The sequence below is a fragment of the Rhinoderma darwinii genome, chromosome 4, assembly GCF_050947455.1.
Source record: "Rhinoderma darwinii isolate aRhiDar2 chromosome 4, aRhiDar2.hap1, whole genome shotgun sequence".
In the NCBI taxonomy this organism is placed as follows: Eukaryota; Metazoa; Chordata; class Amphibia; order Anura; family Rhinodermatidae; genus Rhinoderma; species Rhinoderma darwinii.
Window position 1 is genome coordinate 31,067,375 of NC_134690.1, and position 21,319 is coordinate 31,088,693.

Sequence of the window (21,319 nt, forward strand, 5' to 3'; positions counted from 1 at the left end):
GTTAGAATGAGGCAAAAGGAAATACTGCACAGTAACAGGCTTTATGGTTAAGGGCTTAGAGTGGTCTTTAATAAAAACATTTCTGGCCCCTAATTTGTTAGTGTAAGTTATTGGAACCACCTTTTTTTGTGGACTCTTAAGACAACGATTTTTACATCCAATTTTGAAAATGCTCTGTTCATGTCTATCTGTTATCAATATATAGAAACCACGAAGTGTCAAGAACAATTTAAAGCTGAGCTATTTTTGAGTATCTCTAAAGGATAGCCCCAATGATGATTTTTTTAGTATTCCTTAACTTAAAAAAGCAAGACACATTAAGACTTTAGCTGGGCACATTTTTTACTAGCATGAGGGCTGATATAGGCTCTGTGGCGCAATGGATAGCGCATTGGACTTCTAGAGCTATATAGCAATACAAAGGTTGTGGGTTCGAGTCCCACCAGAGTCGTGTGTTTTTGGGTAACATGTAATTACTTTTCAGATGTTAGAATGAGGCAAAAGGAAATACTGCACAGTAACAGGCTTTATGGTTAAGGGCTTAGAGTGGTCTTTAATAAAAACATTTCTGGCCCCTAATTTGTTAGTGTAAGTTATTGGAACAAACCTTTTTTTGTGGACTCTTAAGACAACGATTTTTGCATCCAATTTTGAAAATGATCTGTTCATGTCTATCTGTTATCAATATATAGAAACCACGAAGTGTCAAGAACAATTTAAAGCTGAGCTATTTTTGAGTATGTCTAAAAGATAGACCCAATGATGATTTTTTTAGTATTCCTTAACTTAAAAAAGCAAGACACATTAAGACTTTAGCTGGGCACATTTTTTACTAGCATGAGGGATGATATAGGCTCTGTGGCGCAATGGATAGCGCATTGGACTTCTAGAGCTATATAGCAATACAAAGGTTGTGGGTTTGAGTCCCACCAGAGTCGTGTGTTTTTGGGTAACATGTAATTACTTTTCAGATGTTAGAATGAGGCAAAAGGAAATACTGCACAGTAACAGGCTTTATGGTTAAGGGCTTAGAGTGGTCTTTAATAAAAACATTTCTGGCCCCTAATTTGTTAGTGTAAGTTATTGGAACCACCTTTTTTTGTGGACTCTTAAGACAACGATTTTTACATCCAATTTTGAAAATGCTCTGTTCATGTCTATCTGTTATCAATATATAGAAACCACGAAGTGTCAAGAACAATTTAAAGCTGAGCTATTTTTGAGTATGTCTAAAAGATAGACCCAATGATGATTTTTTTAGTATTCCTTAACTTAAAAAAGCAAGACACATTAAGACTTTAGCTGGGCACATTTTTTACTAGCATGAGGGATGATATAGGCTCTGTGGCGCAATGGATAGCGCATTGGACTTCTAGAGCTATATAGCAATACAAAGGTTGTGGGTTTGAGTCCCACCAGAGTCGTGTGTTTTTGGGTAACATGTAATTACTTTTCAGATGTTAGAATGAGGCAAAAGGAAATACTGCACAGTAACAGGCTTTATGGTTAAGGGCTTAGAGTGGTCTTTAATAAAAACATTTCTGGCCCCTAATTTGTTAGTGTAAGTTATTGGAACCACCTTTTTTTGTGGACTCTTAAGACAACGATTTTTACATCCAATTTTGAAAATGCTCTGTTCATGTCTATCTGTTATCAATATATAGAAACCACGAAGTGTCAAGAACAATTTAAAGCTGAGCTATTTTTGAGTATCTCTAAAGGATAGCCCCAATGATGATTTTTTTAGTATTCCTTAACTTAAAAAAGCAAGACACATTAAGACTTTAGCTGGGCACATTTTTTACTAGCATGAAGGATGATATAGGCTCTGTGGCGCAATGGATAGCGCATTGGACTTCTAGAGCTATATAGCAATACAAAGGTTGTGGGTTCGAGTCCCACCAGAGTCGTGTGTTTTTGGGTAACATGTAATTACTTTTCAGATGTTAGAATGAGGCAAAAGGAAATACTGCACAGTAACAGGCTTTATGGTTAAGGGCTTAGAGTGGTCTTTAATAAAAACATTTCTGGCCCCTAATTTGTTAGTGTAAGTTATTGGAACCACCTTTTTTTGTGGACTCTTAAGACAACGATTTTTGCATCCAATTTTGAAAATGCTCTGTTCATGTCTATCTGTTATCAATATATAGAAACCACGAAGTGTCAAGAACAATTTAAAGCTGAGCTATTTTTGAGTATCTCTAAAGTATAGCCCCAATGATGATTTTTTTAGTATTCCTTAACTTAAAAAAGCAAGACACATTAAGACTTTAGCTGGGCACATTTTTTACTAGCATGTGGGATGATATAGGCTCTGTGGCGCAATGGATAGCGCATTGGACTTCTAGAGCTATATAGCAATTCAAAGGTTGTGGGTTCGAGTCCCACCAGAGTCGTGTGTTTTTGGGTAACATGTAATTACTTTTCAGATGTTAGAATGAGGCAAAAAGGAATAATGCACAGTAACAGGCTTTATGGTTAAGGGCTTAGAGTGGTCTTTAATAAAAACATTTCTGGCCCCTAATTTTTTAGTGTAAGTTATTGGAACCACCTTTTTTGTGGACTCTTAAGACAATGATTTTTGCATCCAATTTTGAAAATGCTCTGTTCATGTCTATCTGTTATCAATATATAGAAACCACGAAGTGTCAAGAACAATTTAAAGTTGAGCTATTTTTGAGTATGTCTAAAAGATAGACCCAATGATGATTTTTTTAGTATTCCTTAACTTAAAAAAGCAAGACACATTAAGACTTTAGCTGGGCACATTTTTTACTAGCATGTGGGATGATATAGGCTCTGTGGCGCAATGGATAGCGCATTGGACTTCTAGAGCTATATAGCAATTCAAAGGTTGTGGGTTCGAGTCCCACCAGAGTCGTGTGTTTTTGGGTAACATGTAATTACTTTTCAGATGTTAGAATGAGGCAAAAGGAAATACTGCACAGTAACAGGCTTTATGGTTAAGGGCTTAGAGTGGTCTTTAATAAAAACATTTCTGGCCCCTAATTTGTTAGTGTAAGTTATTGGAACCACCTTTTTTTGTGGACTCTTAAGACAACGATTTTTACATCCAATTTTGAAAATGCTCTGTTCATGTCTATCTGTTATCAATATATAGAAACCACGAAGTGTCAAGAACAATTTAAAGCTGAGCTATTTTTGAGTATGTCTAAAAGATAGACCCAATGATGATTTTTTTAGTATTCCTTAACTTAAAAAAGCAAGACACATTAAGACTTTAGCTGGGCACATTTTTTACTAGCATGTGGGATGATATAGGCTCTGTGGCGCAATGGATAGCGCATTGGACTTCTAGAGCTATATAGCAATTCAAAGGTTGTGGGTTCGAGTCCCACCAGAGTCGTGTGTTTTTGGGTAACATGTAATTACTTTTCAGATGTTAGAATGAGGCAAAAGGAAATACTGCACAGTAACAGGCTTTATGGTTAAGGGCTTAGAGTGGTCTTTAATAAAAACATTTCTGGCCCCTAATTTGTTAGTGTAAGTTATTGGAACCACCTTTTTTTGTGGACTCTTAAGACAACGATTTTTACATCCAATTTTGAAAATGCTCTGTTCATGTCTATCTGTTATCAATATATAGAAACCACGAAGTGTCAAGAACAATTTAAAGCTGAGCTATTTTTGAGTATCTCTAAAGGATAGCCCCAATGATGATTTTTTTAGTATTCCTTAACTTAAAAAAGCAAGACACATTAAGACTTTAGCTGGGCACATTTTTTACTAGCATGAGGGATGATATAGGCTCTGTGGCGCAATGGATAGCGCTTTGGACTTCTAGAGCTATATAGCAATACAAAGGTTGTGGGTTCGAGTCCCACCAGAGTCGTGTGTTTTTGGGTAACATGTAATTACTTTTCAGATGTTAGAATGAGGCAAAAGGAAATACTGCACAGTAACAGGCTTTATGGTTAAGGGCTTAGAGTGGTCTTTAATAAAAACATTTCTGGCCCCTAATTTGTTAGTGTAAGTTATTGGAACCACCTTTTTTTGTGGACTCTTAAGACAACGATTTTTGCATCCAATTTTGAAAATGCTCTGTTCATGTCTATCTGTTATCAATATATAGAAACCACGAAGTGTCAAGAACAATTTAAAGTTGAGCTATTTTTGAGTATGTCTAAAAGATAGACCCAATGATGATTTTTTTAGTATTCCTTAACTTAAAAAAGCAAGACACATTAAGACTTTAGCTGGGCACATTTTTTACTAGCATGTGGGATGATATAGGCTCTGTGGCGCAATGGATAGCGCATTGGACTTCTAGAGCTATATAGCAATTCAAAGGTTGTGGGTTCGAGTCCCACCAGAGTCGTGTGTTTTTGGGTAACATGTAATTACTTTTCAGATGTTAGAATTAGGCAAAAGGAAATACTGCACAGTAACAGGCTTTATGGTTAAGGGCTTAGAGTGGTCTTTAATAAAAACATTTCTGGCCCCTAATTTGTTAGTGTAAGTTATTGGAACCACCTTTTTTTGTGGACTCTTAAGACAACGATTTTTGCATCCAATTTTGAAAATGCTCTGTTCATGTCTATCTGTTATTAATATATAGAAACCACGAAGTGTCAAGAACAATTTAAAGCTGAGCTATTTTTGAGTATCTCTAAAGTATAGCCCCAATGATGATTTTTTTAGTATTCCTTAACTTAAAAAAGCAAGACACATTAAGACTTTAGCTGGGCACATTTTTTACTAGCATGTGGGATGATATAGGCTCTGTGGCGCAATGGATAGCGCATTGGACTTCTAGAGCTATATAGCAATTCAAAGGTTGTGGGTTCGAGTCCCACCAGAGTCGTGTGTTTTTGGGTAACATGTAATTACTTTTCAGATGTTAGAATGAGGCAAAAAGGAATAATGCACAGTAACAGGCTTTATGGTTAAGGGCTTAGAGTGGTCTTTAATAAAAACATTTCTGGCCCCTAATTTTTTAGTGTAAGTTATTGGAACCACCTTTTTTGTGGACTCTTAAGACAATGATTTTTGCATCCAATTTTGAAAATGCTCTGTTCATGTCTATCTGTTATCAATATATAGAAACCACGAAGTGTCAAGAACAATTTAAAGTTGAGCTATTTTTGAGTATGTCTAAAAGATAGACCCAATGATGATTTTTTTAGTATTCCTTAACTTAAAAAAGCAAGACACATTAAGACTTTAGCTGGGCACATTTTTTACTAGCATGTGGGATGATATAGGCTCTGTGGCGCAATGGATAGCGCATTGGACTTCTAGAGCTATATAGCAATTCAAAGGTTGTGGGTTCGAGTCCCACCAGAGTCGTGTGTTTTTGGGTAACATGTAATTACTTTTCAGATGTTAGAATTAGGCAAAAGGAAATACTGCACAGTAACAGGCTTTATGGTTAAGGGCTTAGAGTGGTCTTTAATAAAAACATTTCTGGCCCCTAATTTGTTAGTGTAAGTTATTGGAACCACCTTTTTTTGTGGACTCTTAAGACAACGATTTTTGCATCCAATTTTGAAAATGCTCTGTTCATGTCTATCTGTTATCAATATATAGAAACCACGAAGTGTCAAGAACAATTTAAAGCTGAGCTATTTTTGAGTATCTCTAAAGTATAGCCCCAATGATGATTTTTTTAGTATTCCTTAACTTAAAAAAGCAAGACACATTAAGACTTTAGCTGGGCACATTTTTTACTAGCATGTGGGATGATATAGGCTCTGTGGCGCAATGGATAGCGCATTGGACTTCTAGAGCTATATAGCAATTCAAAGGTTGTGGGTTCGAGTCCCACCAGAGTCGTGTGTTTTTGGGTAACATGTAATTACTTTTCAGATGTTAGAATTAGGCAAAAGGAAATACTGCACAGTAACAGGCTTTATGGTTAAGGGCTTAGAGTGGTCTTTAATAAAAACATTTCTGGCCCCTAATTTGTTAGTGTAAGTTATTGGAACCACCTTTTTTTGTGGACTCTTAAGACAACGATTTTTACATCCAATTTTGAAAATGCTCTGTTCATGTCTATCTGTTATCAATATATAGAAACCACGAAGTGTCAAGAACAATTTAAAGCTGAGCTATTTTTGAGTATCTCTAAAGGATAGCCCCAATGATGATTTTTTTAGTATTCCTTAACTTAAAAAAGCAAGACACATTAAGACTTTAGCTGGGCACATTTTTTACTAGCATGTGGGATGATATAGGCTCTGTGGCACAATGGATAGCGCATTGGACTTCTAGAGCTATATAGCAATTCAAAAGTTGTGGGTTCGAGTCCCACCAGAGTCGTGTGTTTTTGGGTAACATGTAATTACTTTTCAGATGTTAGAATGAGGCAAAAGGAAATACTGCACAGTAACAGGCTTTATGGTTAAGGGCTTAGAGTGGTCTTTAATAAAAACATTTCTGGCCCCTAATTTGTTAGTGTAAGTTATTGGAACAAACCTTTTTTTGTGGACTCTTAAGACAACGATTTTTGCATCCAATTTTGAAAATGCTCTGTTCATGTCTATCTGTTATCAATATATAGAAACCACGAAGTGTCAAGAACAATTTAAAGTTGAGCTATTTTTGAGTATGTCTAAAAGATAGACCCAATGATGATTTTTTTAGTATTCCTTAACTTAAAAAAGCAAGACACATTAAGACTTTAGCTGGGCACATTTTTTACTAGCATGTGGGATGATATAGGCTCTGTGGCGCAATGGATAGCGCATTGGACTTCTAGAGCTATATAGCAATTCAAAGGTTGTGGGTTCGAGTCCCACCAGAGTCATGTGTTTTTGGGTAACATGTAATTACTTTTCAGATGTTAGAATGAGGCAAAAGGAAATACTGCACAGTAACAGGCTTTATGGTTAAGGGCTTAGAGTGGTCTTTATTAAAAACATTTCTGGCCCCTAATTTGTTAGTGTAAGTTATTGGAACCACCTTTTTTTGTGGACTCTTAAGACAACGATTTTTGCATCCAATTTTGAAAATGCTCTGTTCATGTCTATCTGTTATCAATATATAGAAACCACGAAGTGTCAAGAACCATTTAAAGTTGAGCTATTTTTGAGTATGTCTAAAAGATAGACCCAATGATGATTTTTTTAGTATTCCTTAACTTAAAAAAGCAAGACACATTAAGACTTTAGCTGGGCACATTTTTTACTAGCATGTGGGATGATATAGGCTCTGTGGCGCAATGGATAGCGCATTGGACTTCTAGAGCTATATAGCAGTTCAAAGGTTGTGGGTTCGAGTCCCACCAGAGTCGTGTGTTTTTGGGTAACATGTAATTACTTTTCAGATGTTAGAATGAGGCAAAAGGAAATACTGCACAGTAACAGGCTTTATGGTTAAGGGCTTAGAGTGGTCTTTAATAAAAACATTTCTGGCCCCTAATTTGTTAGTGTAAGTTATTGGAACCACCTTTTTTTGTGGACTCTTAAGACAACGATTTTTGCATCCAATTTTGAAAATGCTCTGTTCATGTCTATCTGTTATCAATATATAGAAACCACGAAGTGTCAAGAACAATTTAAAGCTGAGCTATTTTTGAGTATCTCTAAAGGATAGCCCCAATGATGATTTTTTTTGTATTCCTTAACTTAAAAAAGCAAGACACATTAAGACTTTAGCTGGGCACATTTTTTACTAGCATATGGGATGATATAGGCTCTGTGGCGCAATGGATAGCACATTGGACTTCTAGAGCTATATAGCAATTCAAAGGTTGTGGGTTCGAGTCCCACCAGAGTCGTGTGTTTTTGGGTAACATGTAATTACTTTTCAGATGTTAGAATGAGGCAAAAAGGAATAATGCACAGTAACAGGCTTTATGGTTAAGGGCTTAGAGTGGTCTTTAATAAAAACATTTCTGGCCCCTAATTTGTTAGTGTAAGTTATTGGAACCACCTTTTTTTGTGGACTCTTAAGACAACGATTTTTGCATCCAATTTTGAAAATGCTCTGTTCATGTCTATCTGTTATCAATATATAGAAACCACGAAGTGTCAAGAACAATTTAAAGCTGAGCTATTTTTGAGTATCTCTAAAGGATAGCCCCAATGATGATTTTTTTTGTATTCCTTAACTTAAAAAAGCAAGACACATTAAGACTTTAGCTGGGCACATTTTTTACTAGCATGTGGGATGATGTAGGCTCTGTGGCGCAATGGATAGCACATTGGACTTCTAGAGCTATATAGCAATTCAAATGTTGTGGGTTCGAGTCCCACCAGAGTCGTGTGTTTTTGGGTAACATGTAATTACTTTTCAGATGTTAGAATGAGGCAAAAAGGAATAATGCACAGTAACAGGCTTTATGGTTAAGGGCTTAGAGTGGTCTTTAATAAAAAGATTTCTGGCCCCTAATTTTTTAGTGTAAGTTATTGGAACCACCTTTTTTGTGGACTCTTAAGACAATGATTTTTGCATCCAATTTTGAAAATGCTCTGTTCATGTCTATCTGTTATCAATATATAGAAACCACGAAGTGTCAAGAACAATTTAAAGTTGAGCTATTTTTGAGTATGTCTAAAAGATAGACCCAATGATGATTTTTTTAGTATTCCTTAACTTAAAAAAGCAAGACACATTAAGACTTTAGCTGGGCACATTTTTTACTAGCATAAGGGATGATATAGGCTCTGTGGCGCAATGGATAGCGCATTGGACTTCTAGAGCTATATAGCAATTCAAAGGTTGTGGGTTCAAGTCCCACCAGAGTCGTGTGTTTTTGGGTAACATGTAATTACTTTTCAGATGTTAGAATGAGGCAAAAGGAAATACTGCACAGTAACAGGCTTTATGGTTAAGGGCTTAGAGTGGTCTTTAATAAAAACATTTCTGGCCCCTAATTTGTTAGTGTAAGTTATTGGAACCACCTTTTTTTGTGGACTCTTAAGACAACGATTTTTACATCCAATTTTGAAAATGCTCTGTTCATGTCTATCTGTTATCAATATATAGAAACCACGAAGTGTCAAGAACAATTTAAAGCTGAGCTATTTTTGAGTATCTCTAAAGGATAGCCCCAATGATGATTTTTTTAGTATTCCTTAACTTAAAAAAGCAAGACACATTAAGACTTTAGCTGGGCACATTTTTTACTAGCATGTGGGATGATATAGGCTCTGTGGCGCAATGGATAGCGCATTGGACTTCTAGAGCTATATAGCAATTCAAAGGTTGTGGGTTCGAGTCCCACCAGAGTCGTGTGTTTTTGGGTAACATGTAATTACTTTTCAGATGTTAGAATGAGGCAAAAGGAAATACTGCACAGTAACAGGCTTTATGGTTAAGGGCTTAGAGTGGTCTTTAATAAAAACATTTCTGGCCCCTAATTTGTTAGTGTAAGTTATTGGAACCACCTTTTTTTGTGGACTCTTAAGACAACGATTTTTGCATCCAATTTTGAAAATGCTCTGTTCATGTCTATCTGTTATCAATATATAGAAACCACGAAGTGTCAAGAACAATTTAAAGCTGAGCTATTTTTGAGTATCTCTAAAGGATAGCCCCAATGATGATTTTTTTTGTATTCCTTAACTTAAAAGAGCAAGACACATTAAGACTTTAGCTGGGCACATTTTTTACTAGCATGTGGGATGATATAGTCTCTGTGGCGCAGTGGATAGCGCATTGGACTTCTAGAGCTATATAGCAATTCAAAGGTTGTGGGTTCGAGTCCCTCCAGAGTCGTGTGTTTTTGTGTAACATGTAATTACTTTTCAGATGTTAGAATGAGGCAAAAGGAAATACTGCACAGTAACAGGCTTTATGGTTAAGGGCTTAGAGTGGTCTTTAATAAAAACATTTCTGGCCCCTAATTTGTTAGTGTAAGTTATTGGAACCACCTTTTTTGTGGACTCTTAAGACAACGATTTTTGCATCCAATTTTGAAAATGCTCTGTTCATGTCTATCTGTTATCAATATATAGAAACCACGAAGTGTCAAGAACAATTTAAAGCTGAGCTATTTTTGAGTATCTCTAAAGGATAGCCCCAATGATGATTTTTTTTGTATTCCTTAACTTAAAAAAGCAAGACACATTAAGACTTTAGCTGGGCACATTTTTTACTAGCATGTGGGATGATATAGGCTCTGTGGCGCAATGGATAGCGCATTGGACTTCTAGAGCTATATAGCAATTCAAAGGTTGTGGGTTCGAGTCCCACCAGAGTCGTGTGTTTTTGGGTAACATGTAATTACTTTTCAGATGTTAGAATGAGGCAAAAAGGAATAATGCACAGTAACAGGCTTTATGGTTAAGGGCTTAGAGTGGTCTTTAATAAAAACATTTCTGGCCCCTAATTTTTTAGTGTAAGTTATTGGAACCACCTTTTTTGTGGACTCTTAAGACAATGATTTTTGCATCCAATTTTGAAAATGCTCTGTTCATGTCTATCTGTTATCAATATATAGAAACCACGAAGTGTCAAGAACAATTTAAAGTTGAGCTATTTTTGAGTATGTCTAAAAGATAGACCCAATGATGATTTTTTTAGTATTCCTTAACTTAAAAAAGCAGGACACATTAAGACTTTAGCTGGGCACATTTTTTACTAGCATGTGGGATGATATAGGCTCTGTGGCGCAATGGATAGCGCATTGGACTTCTAGAGCTATATAGCAATTCAAAGGTTGTGGGTTCGAGTCCCACCAGAGTCATGTGTTTTTGGGTAACATGTAATTACTTTTCAGATGTTAGAATGAGGCAAAAGGAAATACTGCACAGTAACAGGCTTTATGGTTAAGGGCTTAGAGTGGTCTTTAATAAAAACATTTCTGGCCCCTAATTTTTTAGTGTAAGTTATTGGAACCACCTTTTTTGTGGACTCTTAAGACAATGATTTTTGCATCCAATTTTGAAAATGCTCTGTTCATGTCTATCTGTTATCAATATATAGAAACCACGAAGTGTCAAGAACAATTTAAAGTTGAGCTATTTTTGAGTATGTCTAAAAGATAGACCCAATGATGATTTTTTTAGTATTCCTTAACTTAAAAAAGCAAGACACATTAAGACTTTAGCTGGGCACATTTTTTACTAGCATGTGGGATGATATAGGCTCTGTGGCGCAATGGATAGCGCATTGGACTTCTAGAGCTATATAGCAATTCAAAGGTTGTGGGTTTGAGTCCCACCAGAGTCATGTGTTTTTGGGTAACATGTAATTACTTTTCAGATGTTAGAATGAGGCAAAAAGGAATAATGCACAGTAACAGGCTTTATGGTTAAGGGCTTAGAGTGGTCTTTAATAAAAACATTTCTGGCCCCTAATTTGTTAGTGTAAGTTATTGGAACCACCTTTTTTTGTGGACTCTTAAGACAACGATTTTTACATCCAATTTTGAAAATGCTCTGTTCATGTCTATCTGTTATCAATATATAGAAACCACGAAGTGTCAAGAACAATTTAAAGCTGAGCTATTTTTGAGTATCTCTAAAGGATAGCCCCAATGATGATTTTTTTAGTATTCCTTAACTTAAAAAAGCAAGACACATTAAGACTTTAGCTGGGCACATTTTTTACTAGCATGTGGGATGATATAGGCTCTGTGGCGCAATGGATAGCGCATTGGACTTCTAGAGCTATATAGCAATTCAAAGGTTGTGGGTTCGAGTCCCACCAGAGTCGTGTGTTTTTGGGTAACATGTAATTACTTTTCAGATGTTAGAATGAGGCAAAAGGAAATACTGCACAGTAACAGGCTTTATGGTTAAGGGCTTAGAGTGGTCTTTAATAAAAACATTTCTGGCCCCTAATTTGTTAGTGTAAGTTATTGGAACCACCTTTTTTTGTGGACTCTTAAGACAACGATTTTTGCATCCAATTTTGAAAATGCTCTGTTCATGTCTATCTGTTATCAATATATAGAAACCACGAAGTGTCAAGAACAATTTAAAGCTGAGCTATTTTTGAGTATCTCTAAAGGATAGCCCCAATGATGATTTTTTTTGTATTCCTTAACTTAAAAGAGCAAGACACATTAAGACTTTAGCTGGGCACATTTTTTACTAGCATGTGGGATGATATAGTCTCTGTGGCGCAGTGGATAGCGCATTGGACTTCTAGAGCTATATAGCAATTCAAAGGTTGTGGGTTCGAGTCCCTCCAGAGTCGTGTGTTTTTGTGTAACATGTAATTACTTTTCAGATGTTAGAATGAGGCAAAAGGAAATACTGCACAGTAACAGGCTTTATGGTTAAGGGCTTAGAGTGGTCTTTAATAAAAACATTTCTGGCCCCTAATTTTTTAGTGTAAGTTATTGGAACCACCTTTTTTGTGGACTCTTAAGACAATGATTTTTGCATCCAATTTTGAAAATGCTCTGTTCATGTCTATCTGTTATCAATATATAGAAACCACGAAGTGTCAAGAACAATTTAAAGTTGAGCTATTTTTGAGTATGTCTAAAAGATAGACCCAATGATGATTTTTTTAGTATTCCTTAACTTAAAAAAGCAGGACACATTAAGACTTTAGCTGGGCACATTTTTTACTAGCATGTGGGATGATATAGGCTCTGTGGCGCAATGGATAGCGCATTAGACTTCTAGAGCTATATAGCAATTCAAAGGTTGTGGGTTCGAGTCCCACCAGAGTCATGTGTTTTTGGGTAACATGTAATTACTTTTCAGATGTTAGAATGAGGCAAAAGGAAATACTGCACAGTAACAGGCTTTATGGTTAAGGGCTTAGAGTGGTCTTTAATAAAAAACATTTCTGGCCCCTAATTTGTTAGTGTAAGTTATTGGAACCACCTTTTTTTGTGGACTCTTAAGACAACGATTTTTGCATCCAATTTTGAAAATGCTCTGTTCATGTCTATCTGTTATCAATATATAGAAACCACGAAGTGTCAAGAACAATTTAAAGTTGAGCTATTTTTGAGTATGTCTAAAAGATAGACCCAATGATGATTTTTTTAGTATTCCTTAACTTAAAAAAGCAAGACATATTAAGACTTTAGCTGGGCACATTTTTTACTAGCATGTGGGATGATATAGGCTCTGTGGCGCAATGGATAGTGCATTGGGCTTCTAGAGCTATATAGCAATTCAAAGGTTGTGGGTTCGAGTCCCACCAGGGTTGTGTGTTTTTGGGTAACATGTAATTACTTTTCAGATGTTAGAATGAGGCAAAAGGAAATACTGCACAGTAACAGGCTTTATGGTTAAGGGCTTAGAGTGGTCTTTAATAAAAACATTTCTGGCCCCTAATTTTTTAGTGTAAGTTATTGGAACCACCTTTTTTGTGGACTCTTAAGACAATGATTTTTGCATCCAATTTTGAAAATGCTCTGTTCATGTCTATCTGTTATCAATATATAGAAACCACGAAGTGTCAAGAACAATTTAAAGTTGAGCTATTTTTGAGTATGTCTAAAAGATAGACCCAATGATGATTTTTTTAGTATTCCTTAACTTAAAAAAGCAAGACACATTAAGACTTTAGCTGGGCACATTTTTTACTAGCATGTGGGATGATATAGGCTCTGTGGCGCAATGGATAGCGCATTGGACTTCTAGAGCTATATAGCAATTCAAAGGTTGTGGGTTTGAGTCCCACCAGAGTCATGTGTTTTTGGGTAACATGTAATTACTTTTCAGATGTTAGAATGAGGCAAAAGGAAATACTGCACAGTAACAGGCTTTATGGTTAAGGGCTTAGAGTGGTCTTTAATAAAAACATTTCTGGCCCCTAATTTGTTAGTGTAAGTTATTGGAACCACCTTTTTTTGTGGACTCTTAAGACAACGATTTTTGCATCCAATTTTGAAAATGCTCTGTTCATGTCTATCTGTTATCAATATATAGAAACCACGAAGTGTCAAGAACAATTTAAAGCTGAGCTATTTTTGATTATCTCTAAAGGATATCCCCAATGATGATTTTTTTAGTATTCCTTAACTTAAAAAGGCAAGACACATTAAGACTTTAGCTGGGCACATTTCTTACTAGCATGTGGGATGATATAGGCTCTGTGGCGCAATGGATAGCGCATTGGACTTCTAGAGCTATATGGCAATTCAAAGGTTGTGGGTTCGAGTCCCACCAGAGTCGTGTGTTTTTGGGAAACATGTAATTACTTTTCAGATGTTAGAATGAGGCAAAAGGAAATACTGCACAGTAACAGGCTTTATGGTTAAGGGCTTAGAGTGGTCTTTAATAAAAACATTTCTGGCCCCTAATTTGTTAGTGTAAGTTATTGGAACCACCTTTTTTTGTGGACTCTTAAGACAACGATTTTTGCATCCAATTTTGAAAATGCTCTGTTCATGTCTATCTGTTATCAATATATAGAAACCACGAAGTGTCAAGAACAATTTAAAGCTGAGCTATTTTTGAGTATCTCTAAAGGATAGCCCCAATGATGATTTTTTTTGTATTCCTTAACTTAAAAAAGCAACACATTAAGACTTTAGCTGGGCACATTTTTTACTAGAATGTGGGATGATATAGGCTCTGTGGCGCAATGGATAGCACATTGGACTTCTAGAGCTAGATAGCAATTCAAAGGTTGTGGGTTCGAGTCCCACCAGAGTCGTGTGTTTTTGGGTAACATGTAAGTACTTTTCAGATGTTAGAATGAGGCAAAAGGAAATACTGCACAGTAACAGGCTTTATGGTTAAGGGCTTAGAGTGGTCTTTAATAAAAACATTTCTGGCCCCTAATTTGTTAGTGTAAGTTATTGGAACCACCTTTTTTTGTGGACTCTTAAGACAACGATTTTTACATCCAATTTTGAAAATGCTCTGTTCATGTCTATCTGTTATCAATATATAGAAACCACGAAGTGTCAAGAACAATTTAAAGTTGAGCTATTTTTGAGTATGTCTAAAAGATAGACCCAATGATGATATTTTTAGTATTCCTTAACTTAAAAAAGCAAGACACATTAAGACTTTAGCTGGGCACATTTTTTACTAGCATGTGGGATGATATAGGCTCTGTGGCGCAATGGATAGCGCATTGGACTTCTAGAGCTATATAGCAATTCAAAGGTTGTGGGTTCGAGTCCCACCAGAGTCGTGTGTTTTTGGGTAACATGTAATTACTTTTCAGATGTTAGAATGAGGCAAAAGGAAATACTGCACAGTAACAGGCTTTATGGTTAAGGGCTTAGAGTGGTCTTTAATAAAAACATTTCTGGCCCCTAACTTGTTAGTGTAAGTTATTGGAACCACCTTTTTTTGTGGACTCTTAAGACAACGATTTTTGCATCCAATTTTGAAAATGCTCTGTTCATGTCTATCTGTTATCAATATATAGAAACCACGAAGTGTCAAGAACAATTTAAAGTTGAGCTATTTTTGAGTATGTCTAAAAGATAGACCCAATGATGATTTTTTTAGTATTCCTTAACTTAAAAAAGCAAGACACATTAAGACTTTAGCTGGGCACATTTTTTACTAGCATGTGGGATGATATAGGCTCTGTGGCACAATGGATAGCGCATTGGACTTCTAGAGCTATATAGCAATTCAAAGGTTGTGGGTTCGAGTCCCACCAGAGTGGTGTGTTTTTGGGTAACATGTAATTACTTTTCAGATGTTAGAATGAGGCAAAAGGAAATACTGCACAGTAACAGGCTTTATGGTTAAGGGCTTAGAGTGGTCTTTAATAAAAACATTTCTGGCCCCTAATTTGTTAGTGTAAGTTATTGGAACCACCTTTTTTTGTGGACTCTTAAGACAACGATTTTTACATCCAATTTTGAAAATGCTCTGTTCATGTCTATCTGTTATCAATATATAGAAACCATGAAGTGTCAAGAACAATTTAAAGCTGAGCTATTTTTGAGTATCTCTAAAGGATAGCCCCAATGATGATTTTTTTAGTATTCCTTAACTTAAAAAAGCAAGACACATTAAGACTTTAGCTGGGCACATTTTTTACTAGCATGTGGGATGATATAGGCTCTGTGGTGCAATGGATAGCGCATTGGACTTCTAGAGCTATATAGCAATTCAAAGGTTGTGGGTTCGAGTCCCACCAGAGTCGTGTGTTTTTGGGTAACATGTAATTACTTTTCAGATGTTAGAATGAGGCAAAAGGAAATACTGCACAGTAACAGGCTTTATGGTTAAGGGCTTAGAGTGGTCTTTAATAAAAACATTTCTGGCCCCTAATTTTTTAGTGTAAGTTATTGGAACCACCTTTTTTGTGGACTCTTAAGACAACGATTTTTGCATCCAATTTTGAAAATGCTCTGTTCATGTCTATCTGTTATCAATATATAGAAACCACGAAGTGTCAAGAACAATTTAAAGTTGAGCTATTTTTGAGTATGTCTAAAAGATAGACCCAATGATGATTTTTTTAGTATTCCTTAACTTAAAAAAGCAAGACACATTAAGACTTTAGCTGGGCACATTTTTTACTAGCATGTGGGATGATATAGGCTCTGTGGCGCAATGGATAGCGCATTGGACTTCTAGAGCTATATAGCAATTCAAAGGTTGTGGGTTCGAGTCCCACCAGAGTCGTGTGTTTTTGGGTAACATGTAATTACTTTTCAGATGTTAGAATGAGGCAAAAGGAAATACTGCACAGTAACAGGCTTTATGGTTAAGGGCTTAGAGTGGTCTTTAATAAAAACATTTCTGGCCCCTAATTTTTTAGTGTAAGTTATTGGAACCACCTTTTTTGTGGACTCTTAAGACAACGATTTTTGCATCCAATTTTGAAAATGCTCTGTTCATGTCTATCTGTTATCAATATATAGAAACCACGAAGTGTCAAGAACAATTTAAAGTTGAGCTATTTTTGAGTATGTCTAAAAGATAGACCCAATGATGATTTTTTTAGTATTCCTTAACTTAAAAAAGCAAGACACATTAAGACTTTAGCTGGGCACATTTTTTACTAGCATGTGGGATGATATAGGCTCTGTGGCGCAATGGATAGCGCATTGGACTTCTAGAGCTATATAGCAATTCAAAGGTTGTGGGTTCGAGTCCCACCAGAGTCGTGTGTTTTTGGGTAACATGTAATTACTTTTCAGATGTTAGAATGAGGCAAAAGGAAATACTGCACAGTAACAGGCTTTATGGTTAAGGGCTTAGAGTGGTCTTTAATAAAAACATTTCTGGCCCCTAATTTTTTAGTGTAAGTTATTGGAACCACCTTTTTTGTGGACTCTTAAGACAACGATTTTTGCATCCAATTTTGAAAATGCTCTGTTCATGTCTATCTGTTATCAATATATAGAAACCACGAAGTGTCAAGAACAATTTAAAGTTGAGCTATTTTTGAGTATGTCTAAAAGATAGACCCAATGATGATTTTTTTAGTATTCCTTAACTTAAAAAAGCAAGACACATTAAGACTTTAGCTGGGCACATTTTTTACTAGCATGTGGGATGATATAGGCTCTGTGGCGCAATGGATAGCGCATTGGACTTCTAGCGCTATATAGCAATTCAAAGGTTGTGGGTTCGAGTCCCACCAGAGTCGTGTGTTTTTGGGTAACATGTAATTACTTTTCAGATGTTAGAATGAGGCAAAAGGAAATACTGCACAGTAACAGGCTTTATGGTTAAGGGCTTAGAGTGGTCTTTAATAAAAACATTTCTGGCCCCTAATTTTTTAGTGTAAGTTATTGGAACCACCTTTTTTGTGGACTCTTAAGACAATGATTTTTGCATCCAATTTTGAAAATGCTCTGTTCATGTCTATCTGTTATCAATATATAGAAACCACGAAGTGTCAAGAACAATTTAAAGTTGAGCTATTTTTGAGTATGTCTAAAAGATAGACCCAATGATGATTTTTTTAGTATTCCTTAACTTAAAAAAGCAAGACACATTAAGACTTTAGCTGGGCACATTTTTTACTAGCATGTGGGATGATACAGGCTCTGTGGCGCAATGGATAGCGCATTGGACTTCTAGAGCTATATAGCAATTCAAAGGTTGTGGGTTCGAGTCCCACCAGAGTCGTGTGTTTTTGGGTAACATGTAATTACTTTTCAGATGTTAGAATGAGGCAAAAGGAAATACTGCACAGTAACAGGCTTTATGGTTAAGGGCTTAGAGTGGTCTTTAATAAAAACATTTCTGGCCCCTAATTTGTTAGTGTAAGTTATTGGAACCACCTTTTTTTGTGGACTCTTAAGACAACGATTTTTACATCCAATTTTGAAAATGCTCTGTTCATGTCTATCTGTTATCAATATATAGAAACCACGAAGTGTCAAGAACAATTTAAAGCTGAGCTATTTTTGAGTATCTCTAAAGGATAGCCCCAATGATGATTTTTTTAGTATTCCTTAACTTAAAAAAGCAAGACACATTAAGACTTTAGCTGGGCACATTTTTTACTAGCATGTGGGATGATATAGGCTCTGTGGCGCAATGGATAGCGCATTGGACTTCTAGAGCTATATAGCAATTCAAAGGTTGTGGGTTCGAGTCCCACCAGAGTCGTGTGTTTTTGGGTAACATGTAATTACTTTTCAGATGTTAGAATGAGGCAAAAGGAAATACTGCACAGTAACAGGCTTTATGGTTAAGGGCTTAGAGTGGTCTTTAATAAAAACATTTCTGGCCCCTAATTTTTTAGTGTAAGTTATTGGAACCACCTTTTTTGTGGACTCTTAAGACAACGATTTTTGCATCCAATTTTGAAAATGCTCTGTTCATGTCTATCTGTTATCAATATATAGAAACCACGAAGTGTCAAGAACAATTTAAAGTTGAGCTATTTTTGAGTATGTCTAAAAGATAGACCCAATGATGATTTTTTTAGTATTCCTTAACTTAAAAAAGCAAGACACATTAAGACTTTAGCTGGGCACATTTTTTACTAGCATGTGGGATGATATAGGCTCTGTGGCGCAATGGATAGCGCATTGGACTTCTAGCGCTATATAGCAATTCAAAGGTTGTGGGTTCGAGTCCCACCAGAGTCGTGTGTTTTTGGGTAACATGTAATTACTTTTCAGATGTTAGAATGAGGCAAAAGGAAATACTGCACAGTAACAGGCTTTATGGTTAAGGGCTTAGAGTGGTCTTTAATAAAAACATTTCTGGCCCCTAATTTTTTAGTGTAAGTTATTGGAACCACCTTTTTTGTGGACTCTTAAGACAATGATTTTTGCATCCAATTTTGAAAATGCTCTGTTCATGTCTATCTGTTATCAATATATAGAAACCACGAAGTGTCAAGAACAATTTAAAGTTGAGCTATTTTTGAGTATGTCTAAAAGATAGACCCAATGATGATTTTTTTAGTATTCCTTAACTTAAAAAAGCAAGACACATTAAGACTTTAGCTGGGCACATTTTTTACTAGCATGTGGGATGATACAGGCTCTGTGGCGCAATGGATAGCGCATTGGACTTCTAGAGCTATATAGCAATTCAAAGGTTGTGGGTTCGAGTCCCACCAGAGTCGTGTGTTTTTGGGTAACATGTAATTACTTTTCAGATGTTAGAATGAGGCAAAAGGAAATACTGCACAGTAACAGGCTTTATGGTTAAGGGCTTAGAGTGGTCTTTAATAAAAACATTTCTGGCCCCTAATTTGTTAGTGTAAGTTATTGGAACCACCTTTTTTTGTGGACTCTTAAGACAACGATTTTTACATCCAATTTTGAAAATGCTCTGTTCATGTCTATCTGTTATCAATATATAGAAACCACGAAGTGTCAAGAACAATTTAAAGCTGAGCTATTTTTGAGTATCTCTAAAGGATAGCCCCAATGATGATTTTTTTAGTATTCCTTAACTTAAAAAAGCAAGACACATTAAGACTTTAGCTGGGCACATTTTTTACTAGCATGTGGGATGATATAGGCTCTGTGGCGCAATGGATAGCGCATTGGACTTCTAGAGCTATATAGCAATTCAAAGGTTGTGGGTTCGAGTCCCACCAGAGTCGTGTGTTTTTGGGTAACATGTAATTACTTTTCAGATGTTAGAATGAGGCAAAAGGAAATACTGCACAGTAACAGGCTTTATGGTTAAGGGCTTAGAGTGGTCTTTAATAAAAACATTTCTGGCCCCTAATTTGTTAGTGTAAGTTATTGGAACCACCTTTTTTTGTGGACTCTTAAGACAACGATTTTTACATCCAATTTTGAAAATGCTCTGTTCATGTCTATCTGTTATCAATATATAGAAACCACGAAGTGTCAAGAACAATTTAAAGTTGAGCTATTTTTGAGTATGTCTAAAAGATAGACCCAATGATGATTTTTTTAGTATTCCTTAACTTAAAAAAGCAAGACACATTAAGACTTTAGCTGGGCACATTTTTTACTAGCATGTGGGATGATATAGGCTCTGTGGCGCAATGGATAGCGCATTGGACTTCTAGAGCTATATAGCAATTCAAAGGTTGTGGGTTCGAGTCCCACCAGAGTCATGTGTTTTTGGGTAACATGTAATTACTTTTCAGATGTTAGAATGAGGCAAAAGGAAATACTGCACAGTAACAGGCTTTATGGTTAAGGGCTTAGAGTGGTCTTTAATAAAAACATTTCTGGCCCCTAATTTGTTAGTGTAAGTTATTGGAACCACCTTTTTTTGTGGACTCTTAAGACAACGATTTTTGCATCCAAAATTGAAAATGCTCTGTTCATGTCTATCTGTTATCAATATATAGAAACCACGAAGTGTCAAGAACAATTTAAAGCTGAGCTATTTTTGAGTATCTCTAAAGGATAGCCCCAATGATGATTTTTTTAGTATTCCTTAACTTAAAAAAGCAAGACACATTAAGACTTTAGCTGGGCACATTTTTTACTAGCATGTGGGATGATATAGGCTCTGTGGCGCAATGGATAGCACATTGGACTTCTAGAGCTATATAGCAATTCAAAGGTTGTGGGTTCAAGTCCCACCAGAGTCGTGTGTTTTTGGGTAACATGTAATTACTTTTCAGATGTTAGAATGAGGCAAAAGGAAATACTGCACAGTAACAGGCTTTATGGTTAAGGGCTTAGAGTGGTCTTTAATAAAAACATTTCTGGCCCCTAATTTTTTAGTGTAAGTTATTGGAACCACCTTTTTTGTGGACTCTTAAGACAACGATTTTTGCATCCAATTTTGAAAATGCTCTGTTCATATAGAAACCACGAAGTGTCAAGAACAATTTAAAGTTGAGCTATTTTTGAGTATGTCTAAAAGATAGACCCAATGATGATTTTTTTAGTATTCCTTAACTTAAAAAAGCAAGACACATTAAGACTTTAGCTGGGCACATTTTTTACTAGCATGTGGGATGATACAGGCTCTGTGGCGCAATGGATAGCGCATTGGACTTCTAGAGCTATATAGCAATTCAAAGGTTGTGGGTTCGAGTCCCACCAGAGTCGTGT

General features: G+C 36.0%; 43 non-coding genes across 43 annotated transcripts; all 43 read left to right on the forward strand.

The window, feature by feature from the left end:
• Window positions 1-365: 365 nt before the first annotated feature.
• Window positions 366-451, forward strand: TRNAR-UCU (transfer RNA arginine (anticodon UCU)). Its single transcript is given in 2 exon segments — window positions 366-402; window positions 416-451. It is a non-coding gene; the product is annotated as a tRNA-Arg (tRNA).
• A 401-nt stretch (window positions 452-852) lies between these two features.
• Window positions 853-938, forward strand: TRNAR-UCU (transfer RNA arginine (anticodon UCU)). The gene is given in 2 exon segments: window positions 853-889; window positions 903-938. It is a non-coding gene; the product is annotated as a tRNA-Arg (tRNA).
• Window positions 939-1,338: 400 nt separating this feature from the next.
• Window positions 1,339-1,424, forward strand: TRNAR-UCU (transfer RNA arginine (anticodon UCU)). Its single transcript is given in 2 exon segments — window positions 1,339-1,375; window positions 1,389-1,424. It is a non-coding gene; the product is annotated as a tRNA-Arg (tRNA).
• Window positions 1,425-1,824: 400 nt separating this feature from the next.
• Window positions 1,825-1,910, forward strand: TRNAR-UCU (transfer RNA arginine (anticodon UCU)). The gene is given in 2 exon segments: window positions 1,825-1,861; window positions 1,875-1,910. It is a non-coding gene; the product is annotated as a tRNA-Arg (tRNA).
• A 400-nt stretch (window positions 1,911-2,310) lies between these two features.
• On the forward strand, window positions 2,311-2,396 carry TRNAR-UCU (transfer RNA arginine (anticodon UCU)). The gene is given in 2 exon segments: window positions 2,311-2,347; window positions 2,361-2,396. It is a non-coding gene; the product is annotated as a tRNA-Arg (tRNA).
• Window positions 2,397-2,795: 399 nt separating this feature from the next.
• On the forward strand, window positions 2,796-2,881 carry TRNAR-UCU (transfer RNA arginine (anticodon UCU)). Its single transcript is given in 2 exon segments — window positions 2,796-2,832; window positions 2,846-2,881. It is a non-coding gene; the product is annotated as a tRNA-Arg (tRNA).
• Window positions 2,882-3,281: 400 nt separating this feature from the next.
• Window positions 3,282-3,367, forward strand: TRNAR-UCU (transfer RNA arginine (anticodon UCU)). The gene is given in 2 exon segments: window positions 3,282-3,318; window positions 3,332-3,367. It is a non-coding gene; the product is annotated as a tRNA-Arg (tRNA).
• Window positions 3,368-3,767: 400 nt separating this feature from the next.
• Window positions 3,768-3,853, forward strand: TRNAR-UCU (transfer RNA arginine (anticodon UCU)). Its single transcript is given in 2 exon segments — window positions 3,768-3,804; window positions 3,818-3,853. It is a non-coding gene; the product is annotated as a tRNA-Arg (tRNA).
• A 400-nt stretch (window positions 3,854-4,253) lies between these two features.
• TRNAR-UCU (transfer RNA arginine (anticodon UCU)) lies at window positions 4,254-4,339 on the forward strand. The gene is given in 2 exon segments: window positions 4,254-4,290; window positions 4,304-4,339. It is a non-coding gene; the product is annotated as a tRNA-Arg (tRNA).
• A 400-nt stretch (window positions 4,340-4,739) lies between these two features.
• TRNAR-UCU (transfer RNA arginine (anticodon UCU)) lies at window positions 4,740-4,825 on the forward strand. Its single transcript is given in 2 exon segments — window positions 4,740-4,776; window positions 4,790-4,825. It is a non-coding gene; the product is annotated as a tRNA-Arg (tRNA).
• A 399-nt stretch (window positions 4,826-5,224) lies between these two features.
• Window positions 5,225-5,310, forward strand: TRNAR-UCU (transfer RNA arginine (anticodon UCU)). The gene is given in 2 exon segments: window positions 5,225-5,261; window positions 5,275-5,310. It is a non-coding gene; the product is annotated as a tRNA-Arg (tRNA).
• Window positions 5,311-5,710: 400 nt separating this feature from the next.
• On the forward strand, window positions 5,711-5,796 carry TRNAR-UCU (transfer RNA arginine (anticodon UCU)). Its single transcript is given in 2 exon segments — window positions 5,711-5,747; window positions 5,761-5,796. It is a non-coding gene; the product is annotated as a tRNA-Arg (tRNA).
• Window positions 5,797-6,196: 400 nt separating this feature from the next.
• Window positions 6,197-6,282, forward strand: TRNAR-UCU (transfer RNA arginine (anticodon UCU)). Its single transcript is given in 2 exon segments — window positions 6,197-6,233; window positions 6,247-6,282. It is a non-coding gene; the product is annotated as a tRNA-Arg (tRNA).
• A 401-nt stretch (window positions 6,283-6,683) lies between these two features.
• TRNAR-UCU (transfer RNA arginine (anticodon UCU)) lies at window positions 6,684-6,769 on the forward strand. Its single transcript is given in 2 exon segments — window positions 6,684-6,720; window positions 6,734-6,769. It is a non-coding gene; the product is annotated as a tRNA-Arg (tRNA).
• Window positions 6,770-7,169: 400 nt separating this feature from the next.
• On the forward strand, window positions 7,170-7,255 carry TRNAR-UCU (transfer RNA arginine (anticodon UCU)). Its single transcript is given in 2 exon segments — window positions 7,170-7,206; window positions 7,220-7,255. It is a non-coding gene; the product is annotated as a tRNA-Arg (tRNA).
• A 400-nt stretch (window positions 7,256-7,655) lies between these two features.
• Window positions 7,656-7,741, forward strand: TRNAR-UCU (transfer RNA arginine (anticodon UCU)). The gene is given in 2 exon segments: window positions 7,656-7,692; window positions 7,706-7,741. It is a non-coding gene; the product is annotated as a tRNA-Arg (tRNA).
• A 400-nt stretch (window positions 7,742-8,141) lies between these two features.
• Window positions 8,142-8,227, forward strand: TRNAR-UCU (transfer RNA arginine (anticodon UCU)). The gene is given in 2 exon segments: window positions 8,142-8,178; window positions 8,192-8,227. It is a non-coding gene; the product is annotated as a tRNA-Arg (tRNA).
• A 399-nt stretch (window positions 8,228-8,626) lies between these two features.
• Window positions 8,627-8,712, forward strand: TRNAR-UCU (transfer RNA arginine (anticodon UCU)). The gene is given in 2 exon segments: window positions 8,627-8,663; window positions 8,677-8,712. It is a non-coding gene; the product is annotated as a tRNA-Arg (tRNA).
• A 400-nt stretch (window positions 8,713-9,112) lies between these two features.
• TRNAR-UCU (transfer RNA arginine (anticodon UCU)) lies at window positions 9,113-9,198 on the forward strand. The gene is given in 2 exon segments: window positions 9,113-9,149; window positions 9,163-9,198. It is a non-coding gene; the product is annotated as a tRNA-Arg (tRNA).
• Window positions 9,199-9,598: 400 nt separating this feature from the next.
• Window positions 9,599-9,684, forward strand: TRNAR-UCU (transfer RNA arginine (anticodon UCU)). The gene is given in 2 exon segments: window positions 9,599-9,635; window positions 9,649-9,684. It is a non-coding gene; the product is annotated as a tRNA-Arg (tRNA).
• A 399-nt stretch (window positions 9,685-10,083) lies between these two features.
• TRNAR-UCU (transfer RNA arginine (anticodon UCU)) lies at window positions 10,084-10,169 on the forward strand. The gene is given in 2 exon segments: window positions 10,084-10,120; window positions 10,134-10,169. It is a non-coding gene; the product is annotated as a tRNA-Arg (tRNA).
• A 399-nt stretch (window positions 10,170-10,568) lies between these two features.
• Window positions 10,569-10,654, forward strand: TRNAR-UCU (transfer RNA arginine (anticodon UCU)). The gene is given in 2 exon segments: window positions 10,569-10,605; window positions 10,619-10,654. It is a non-coding gene; the product is annotated as a tRNA-Arg (tRNA).
• A 399-nt stretch (window positions 10,655-11,053) lies between these two features.
• TRNAR-UCU (transfer RNA arginine (anticodon UCU)) lies at window positions 11,054-11,139 on the forward strand. Its single transcript is given in 2 exon segments — window positions 11,054-11,090; window positions 11,104-11,139. It is a non-coding gene; the product is annotated as a tRNA-Arg (tRNA).
• A 400-nt stretch (window positions 11,140-11,539) lies between these two features.
• TRNAR-UCU (transfer RNA arginine (anticodon UCU)) lies at window positions 11,540-11,625 on the forward strand. Its single transcript is given in 2 exon segments — window positions 11,540-11,576; window positions 11,590-11,625. It is a non-coding gene; the product is annotated as a tRNA-Arg (tRNA).
• A 400-nt stretch (window positions 11,626-12,025) lies between these two features.
• TRNAR-UCU (transfer RNA arginine (anticodon UCU)) lies at window positions 12,026-12,111 on the forward strand. The gene is given in 2 exon segments: window positions 12,026-12,062; window positions 12,076-12,111. It is a non-coding gene; the product is annotated as a tRNA-Arg (tRNA).
• A 399-nt stretch (window positions 12,112-12,510) lies between these two features.
• On the forward strand, window positions 12,511-12,596 carry TRNAR-UCU (transfer RNA arginine (anticodon UCU)). The gene is given in 2 exon segments: window positions 12,511-12,547; window positions 12,561-12,596. It is a non-coding gene; the product is annotated as a tRNA-Arg (tRNA).
• Window positions 12,597-13,482: 886 nt separating this feature from the next.
• TRNAR-UCU (transfer RNA arginine (anticodon UCU)) lies at window positions 13,483-13,568 on the forward strand. The gene is given in 2 exon segments: window positions 13,483-13,519; window positions 13,533-13,568. It is a non-coding gene; the product is annotated as a tRNA-Arg (tRNA).
• A 400-nt stretch (window positions 13,569-13,968) lies between these two features.
• On the forward strand, window positions 13,969-14,054 carry TRNAR-UCU (transfer RNA arginine (anticodon UCU)). The gene is given in 2 exon segments: window positions 13,969-14,005; window positions 14,019-14,054. It is a non-coding gene; the product is annotated as a tRNA-Arg (tRNA).
• Window positions 14,055-14,452: 398 nt separating this feature from the next.
• TRNAR-UCU (transfer RNA arginine (anticodon UCU)) lies at window positions 14,453-14,538 on the forward strand. The gene is given in 2 exon segments: window positions 14,453-14,489; window positions 14,503-14,538. It is a non-coding gene; the product is annotated as a tRNA-Arg (tRNA).
• Window positions 14,539-14,938: 400 nt separating this feature from the next.
• Window positions 14,939-15,024, forward strand: TRNAR-UCU (transfer RNA arginine (anticodon UCU)). Its single transcript is given in 2 exon segments — window positions 14,939-14,975; window positions 14,989-15,024. It is a non-coding gene; the product is annotated as a tRNA-Arg (tRNA).
• Window positions 15,025-15,424: 400 nt separating this feature from the next.
• TRNAR-UCU (transfer RNA arginine (anticodon UCU)) lies at window positions 15,425-15,510 on the forward strand. Its single transcript is given in 2 exon segments — window positions 15,425-15,461; window positions 15,475-15,510. It is a non-coding gene; the product is annotated as a tRNA-Arg (tRNA).
• Window positions 15,511-15,910: 400 nt separating this feature from the next.
• Window positions 15,911-15,996, forward strand: TRNAR-UCU (transfer RNA arginine (anticodon UCU)). Its single transcript is given in 2 exon segments — window positions 15,911-15,947; window positions 15,961-15,996. It is a non-coding gene; the product is annotated as a tRNA-Arg (tRNA).
• A 399-nt stretch (window positions 15,997-16,395) lies between these two features.
• On the forward strand, window positions 16,396-16,481 carry TRNAR-UCU (transfer RNA arginine (anticodon UCU)). Its single transcript is given in 2 exon segments — window positions 16,396-16,432; window positions 16,446-16,481. It is a non-coding gene; the product is annotated as a tRNA-Arg (tRNA).
• Window positions 16,482-16,880: 399 nt separating this feature from the next.
• TRNAR-UCU (transfer RNA arginine (anticodon UCU)) lies at window positions 16,881-16,966 on the forward strand. The gene is given in 2 exon segments: window positions 16,881-16,917; window positions 16,931-16,966. It is a non-coding gene; the product is annotated as a tRNA-Arg (tRNA).
• Window positions 16,967-17,365: 399 nt separating this feature from the next.
• TRNAR-UCU (transfer RNA arginine (anticodon UCU)) lies at window positions 17,366-17,451 on the forward strand. The gene is given in 2 exon segments: window positions 17,366-17,402; window positions 17,416-17,451. It is a non-coding gene; the product is annotated as a tRNA-Arg (tRNA).
• A 399-nt stretch (window positions 17,452-17,850) lies between these two features.
• TRNAR-UCU (transfer RNA arginine (anticodon UCU)) lies at window positions 17,851-17,936 on the forward strand. The gene is given in 2 exon segments: window positions 17,851-17,887; window positions 17,901-17,936. It is a non-coding gene; the product is annotated as a tRNA-Arg (tRNA).
• Window positions 17,937-18,336: 400 nt separating this feature from the next.
• On the forward strand, window positions 18,337-18,422 carry TRNAR-UCU (transfer RNA arginine (anticodon UCU)). Its single transcript is given in 2 exon segments — window positions 18,337-18,373; window positions 18,387-18,422. It is a non-coding gene; the product is annotated as a tRNA-Arg (tRNA).
• Window positions 18,423-18,821: 399 nt separating this feature from the next.
• Window positions 18,822-18,907, forward strand: TRNAR-UCU (transfer RNA arginine (anticodon UCU)). Its single transcript is given in 2 exon segments — window positions 18,822-18,858; window positions 18,872-18,907. It is a non-coding gene; the product is annotated as a tRNA-Arg (tRNA).
• A 399-nt stretch (window positions 18,908-19,306) lies between these two features.
• Window positions 19,307-19,392, forward strand: TRNAR-UCU (transfer RNA arginine (anticodon UCU)). The gene is given in 2 exon segments: window positions 19,307-19,343; window positions 19,357-19,392. It is a non-coding gene; the product is annotated as a tRNA-Arg (tRNA).
• A 400-nt stretch (window positions 19,393-19,792) lies between these two features.
• Window positions 19,793-19,878, forward strand: TRNAR-UCU (transfer RNA arginine (anticodon UCU)). Its single transcript is given in 2 exon segments — window positions 19,793-19,829; window positions 19,843-19,878. It is a non-coding gene; the product is annotated as a tRNA-Arg (tRNA).
• Window positions 19,879-20,278: 400 nt separating this feature from the next.
• Window positions 20,279-20,364, forward strand: TRNAR-UCU (transfer RNA arginine (anticodon UCU)). The gene is given in 2 exon segments: window positions 20,279-20,315; window positions 20,329-20,364. It is a non-coding gene; the product is annotated as a tRNA-Arg (tRNA).
• A 400-nt stretch (window positions 20,365-20,764) lies between these two features.
• Window positions 20,765-20,850, forward strand: TRNAR-UCU (transfer RNA arginine (anticodon UCU)). The gene is given in 2 exon segments: window positions 20,765-20,801; window positions 20,815-20,850. It is a non-coding gene; the product is annotated as a tRNA-Arg (tRNA).
• A 380-nt stretch (window positions 20,851-21,230) lies between these two features.
• On the forward strand, window positions 21,231-21,316 carry TRNAR-UCU (transfer RNA arginine (anticodon UCU)). Its single transcript is given in 2 exon segments — window positions 21,231-21,267; window positions 21,281-21,316. It is a non-coding gene; the product is annotated as a tRNA-Arg (tRNA).
• Window positions 21,317-21,319: the final 3 nt, after the last annotated feature.